The sequence below is a fragment of the Ceratotherium simum genome, chromosome 12, assembly GCF_057802395.1.
Source record: "Ceratotherium simum simum isolate JZ-2026a chromosome 12, ASM5780239v1, whole genome shotgun sequence".
Lineage (NCBI taxonomy): Eukaryota > Metazoa > Chordata > Mammalia > Perissodactyla > Rhinocerotidae > Ceratotherium > Ceratotherium simum.
Window position 1 is genome coordinate 49,276,801 of NC_141911.1, and position 6,159 is coordinate 49,282,959.

The window sequence follows — 6,159 nt, forward strand, 5'->3', positions numbered from 1 at the left end:
AACAAGGACTGCTAATTACAGATCTTAAAACTTTTTCTTGTTCCATGCTGCTATTTGTTAAGAAAAAATTGTATCTCATTACTCACTAAATAGAGATTGTCCTATGATTAATATAATTATCTGAAAATATTTAAAATAAGTTTGATTCAAATACGTGTGCGGCAACTAAATGACAGAATTATGTTAACCCCCCAAAATGGTTGCCAAAATAAGCAAATATGTTATTCCCTCTGGGCAGACAAAATCATAGTTGCTTTACTGATTTCAAGCTGTTATTTTTAAACTGAATCAATTTGAAATTGTTTGCTTAAATGGGAACAGTCTGGGTGAAATGTAATGCACAGAAATGTAGAGCATGTAATGTAGTGCATGGAACAAGTATTTCTTCACTGCCAGAAAAAAACTATTAATTCTAGATCAAAATGGTGTCAGTAAGAAACATATGTTTGTTAACTATTCTTTCTGTAGAAATTGAAATATATTTGAGAGTGTTTTCTCAGCGGGTAGGATCTATGGTCGAATTTGTCTAAGCGCTTAGCGCTAGAGTAGAGTGGAATACACTCCTGTGAAGATCATAACGGCAAACCAGAAGTGACAATACAAAGCCATTCATTTCACTGTGTTTTATTACTATGTAATAAAATTTTGCAAGGGATATGTGGCAACTACAGATGTGTGCACTGATGGCTATTCTCACACAGTTTGAAGGATTTCACTTACATAAAAATTGAATTTGTTATAAAAGTCAATCTTCAATTCCATTTATTGTGGTTAATTTGGAGTGGATCAATCATATGTTTCAGAATCAATATCATTAATAAAAGAAAAAGATATAAAATTATGTTTCATGTGTTATAAATGATTAGAGACTATTGCAATAGAAATAGGAAAACCTAAAGAAACTATAGATAATCATTGAAATATATACTATTTTAGGTGAGATAATTAATATTGTTGAACTACTAGGCATACAATCAGAATTAGTAAAATCTAATAAACATAATATATAGATAAATATAATTAAATTGTAAAATGTAACAATTTCAAATCAGTAATATAACTACCTCACAATTTTGTTGATAACTCAAGTCAAAATGTTTGATTTTGTGATATATTTTAAATAATTGTTTTTGTTCAGCACATTTGAAAAAGAAGCATAAAAATGTAATTTCCTGAAGTGTTTCAAAAAGTCTCTCTCAGACCCAATTATAAATTGTGGAGTTTGAGATCAGTCCATTTCATCTTAGAGCATTCATAAAGTTAATTCATTTTTATTTTCTGAAGGTTGTTTTGATTTGGAAAATCTCCCTTGCTTGCCTGTTTGAAATTCACTTTAATATTTGAATTAAATGTACCAAATTTTTCCCCCAAATTCGTACTACCACATTTATTTAAAAAAAAAAAAAAAAACTATTTGCTTATATCTCCACTGTCATTCCATTTGAAAGAGAGCGTTCCATATGATACATTTGAACTGCTTGTCGTCTGAGAAATCTTGAGATTGTTGTCTTTCCAGCATTGCCAGCAGATGTTTCTTCAGTCTTTTCATTAGGGCTTATTTTTTCTCTCTCTTCCTTTTATATTTTACTCCATTTTCAAAATACTGTTGTATGAAATGACTTGGTTTCTGTGCAATCTATCTGCTGTAACCTATACCGTGCAGTGCCCTCAGCAAATTTCCCTCCTAAGTCCTTTGAAAAAGCGGCAGGCATGGTAACAAGAACTTGATTGTTTACCCTTTCTTTTCTGCTACTTAAGGTTTGGAGAAAACATCATGCATAAAACATTTCATCTGACCACCCTCACTATGCCCCTTGGTCTATTTTAGGGACTTATTCTCAAAGCCACCATATGGCCTGAAGTTTGCTAGCATAGCTAAATAAAGGCTTGGATGTTCTTTGCTGTGTGCCCCCAGTCTCCAAGATAAAATTTCTGGATTGCTTTTAAAAGTCAATTTTAAAACTCTAGCCCTTGGTAAAGACTAAATTAAAAACAGCTTGAGAAGAGTTGAACATGACAAAATAATAGTTCAAGGAGATTTAGAGATACTGTCAGAACTTAGCTGAAGTTAGAAGAAACAATTTAAAGGTTATTCCAAGGAACTTGCATTTCTCATTTTAATGCTAATGAACCAGGAAATATTAGGCTAAGGGAGTTAATCTGTATTCAGAGCATTCTAATAAATTAAATGAAAAAGTTGCAGATCTAATGCAACTTGCAAATGCTAGTTTCAATAATTGTCACATCAGCTGAGTATTTATCTAATCAGCACTACTAAATTTACCTTTCTCACTAATATTGCTTTTCTCTTTTTTCACATTATTTTAATCAAACTGAGGATTTCCCCCTGAATCACTCTAGAAAGAAGACTGTAATGTCCTTATTCATAGAGGGATTTATTAAGTGGGAGAAACTATTGTTTTTCAAACATTTTAAAATACATGCTTCTCTTGTCAGGACCCATCCCTTTGAAGTACTTATGAATGTTAGTCCCTCTACTTCTTCTTCATTCTAGAATTTTGTTTAAAATCTATATTGACAGAGTATTTTCAAAAACTCCACTAGTTTACAACAATGTGATGTATGTTGTCTCTAATCAAAATTATTTCTATAGTACCTTCTTTTATGTATTTCACTCTGACCTCACTACTGATTTTCCATGCATCCTTTCTTCTTCTCTTTCAATGCTATCAATCTTGTTTTTCTCTAAAATACTGAATAATAAAATGACATATCCAAGAATTGGAATATGGAGTAACGCCTCTAAACATTTTTCAAATGTTTCACTCGAAAAACATCTGTTCAACACATGAGGAAGACTATGAGGTTTCTTGTGATGTGAAGCAACCAGCCCAGGGCTCTAATGAGCCCAAGCCCTCCGAGCCACTCAGGACAAAGCGAGCAATATATTGGCACAAGTGTCACCCACTTCTAGCGTGCCAGAAATGAGATGTAAAAACAAGCATTCATAATCCTTTCTGATGTGGCTTAAATTTTTACTTGACTTGAGGTTTCTTAAGGCTTCTCTGCATACTGCTTTGCTTTCTTTCATCACAGAGAAAAGAAATCATTCAGTTTGTCGTTGGTTGATTAATTTATAGCATTCACAATGTTTTTAGAAAAGAGTTAACATCAATTTTAAAATCCTCTACATGGTATGTTTCAATGAAGCCTTCTTGGAAAGGTTCTTAACGTAAAAGAAATTTCACAGAGAATATTGGGAATAACAAATGTGAAAAAGGAAGTCATTTTAAGATTAGGGATAAGTGTGAAAGAGGGACAAAGCCTACTTATATTACTAGAAAATAAATTTCAATTTGGAGATTATAATGAACAATCATTTTTTTATAAAAGTGACCTTTTTGAAAAATGAAGAGGTGTGCCTTCTCCTTTAGCAAGAATATTGCATTAATAATTGTCAACCTGCAATTAGAAGAGGAGCAGGCTTTCAAATCTTGTAACTTTTCTCCGAAATGTTGGCACATGAAAAGAAGTGCCCCGGACAGAAGGGAAATTAGCATGTCATAAAAATCTATAATAGATTGGCTGTTGCTGTTAGTCTCATGAAAGCAATTACATCACGATGATTATTCCTGAAGATTACTATGGACTTACAAGAGAAAATATTATATATGTAAGACAAACAACAATACAAATAAATATCATTTTCCTTCAATATATTTTCTAATCTCTTTTTAATTGTTTGCTAGGATGGAGACTTTTTAATTATTTTTGTATGATAGCATCACACAAAAACTTTATTATTTTTTTCTTTCTCATTTTTTTAATTGATGTTTTAATAGTTTTTAATATTGTGAAATTTTGGGTTGTACATTTTTGTTTGTCCATCACCATATATATGTCTCCCTTCACCCCTTGTGCCCACCCCCACCCCCATAGCCCCTGATAACCACAATACAGTTTTCTCTGTCCATGTGTTGGTTTATATTCCACATATGAGTGAGATCATACAGTGTTTGTCTTTCTCCTTCTGGCCTATCTCACTTAACATAATACCCTCCAGGCCCATCCATGTTGTTGCAAATGGGACGAATTTGTCTTTTTTTATGGCTGAGTAGTATTCCATTATATATATATACCACATTTTCTTGATCCAACCATCAGTCGAGGGACACTTAGGTTGCTTCCACTTCTTGGCTATAGTGAATAATGCTGCAGTGAACATAGGAGTGCATAAGCCTCTTTGGATTGTTGATTTCAGGTTCGTTGGATAGATTCCCAGTAGTGGGATAGCTAGATCGTAGGGCATCTCTATTTTTAATTCTTTGAGGAATCTCCATACCGTTTTCCATAGAGGCTGCACCAGTTTGCATTCCCACCAAAAAACTTTTCTTTTTAAGAGGAGGAAATGTATAGGACAAGGTGGAGGGTGCTCAACCACTACGCTACTCAAGGGTCAATCTTCAGCTGATGCTGTCTGACACCACTTGGGCCAGACGCAGAGGCTGTAACCTTCCACATGACCATTTCCCTTAAAAGTGTCCAGTGTCCTGGGTCATTGAAACAAGGATGGCCTATAGAAAGTTCGTTTGATAAGGCAACAAATTGTGGGATTAAAGGTAGGCATCAGGGGGGCTGGTCTGGTGGCATAGTGGTTAAGTTCACATGCTCTGCTTCGGCAGCCTGGGGTTCATGGGTTCAGATCCTGGGCACAGACCTATGCACCGCTCATCAAGCCGTGCTGTGGCAGGCATCCCACATATGAAGTAGAGGAAGATGGGCAAGGATGTTAGCCCAGGGCCAGTCTTCCTGGACAAAAAGAGGAAGAGTGGAGACAGATGTTAGCTCAGGGCTAATCTTTCTGACCAAAAAAAATAAAAATAAAAAAAAGTAGGCATAAGAACTTTTTAGACAGTTAGTGGATGACATGCTTGCTGCTGTAGAAGGAAAATCTTTGTTAACTAGCAAAGAGAAGGCAGCTTGTTGGCATGGGTGACATTTAGCACTCACAGGAATGGAGATTCATGTTCTCTGCAAACACACTCAGTTTCCACAGGCCTCACTAATTCTGGTGAAGAGTACATTCTTAGACAGAACTTGGTGATCTTTTGATTTGCCTCTTCTCATATTAATGAAGTTCCTTTTTCTCTATTTCCTCTAGCCCAGGGTTTGTCAACCTTGGCACTAGTGACATTTTGGGTTGAATGATTGGGTTGTGTAAGCTGTCTTGTGCATTGTAGGGGCAGCAGATCTGGCTTCCACTTACTAGATGCCAACAGCACACCTTTATCCTTTGTTATGGCAACCAAAAATGACTTCAACACATTGTCAAATGTCCCCTGACATGGGGGATTTCTCCCTATTGATATTCACTGTCTAATTCATGGAAGTTTTTCTATCTGCATGAAATAGAAAGAATTTTATCTTACATCTATGTCTACTATGCTGGTTCCATAGAGACAACAGTCCCTTGAGGAAATGAGTGACTTAGGTCCAGCTGCCTGGAGTTGGGTGGAAGATAGAGCTTTGCGAATTCAAGTGAAAAAATGTAATAAAAAAAGAATAAGTTAATACTTCAAATGTTTCTTCCCCACCCCCCTACAGGCTTGCTTATGTAAAGAGATATGTTCACTATAATCTCAAATGAATGAATGCATAGACTGCACTACAAAAATAGATTTATTTTGGAAAATTTGTTTTGATATAATCTACATTTTGGGAAGCATGACCTTTTTAGTAACTAAAACGTTTTGTATACTTCAAAAGTGAAATGATAAGAAATACACGTATATTCAGTCTAGTTCAGACTAGTCAATTAGTAACCTCTTCAAAATATTTTTGGAATGACAAAAAGATATAAATATGAATCTATATATAATATATGTATGCATGCAAATGTACACAAGTGTTTGCATCTATATGTTTGTGTATATATATAATTTTTAAACATGGTACCCTTTTTTTACATTAATGGCACTCATAAAATCATTAAGATTTGCATATTTGGTTTTCTTCTATGTAGAACCACTTCAAATACCATCTCAAATCATATCTACACATCACTGGGCAAAACAGATGTGGCAGGATGATGCTATCTGTGCATATGCATCATCTTTTTATCCAGCATCATTAACTTTATATGGCATCTATCTATACCAATAAATATTTCAAATCTCATCCCTATATCCTCTGTGGATA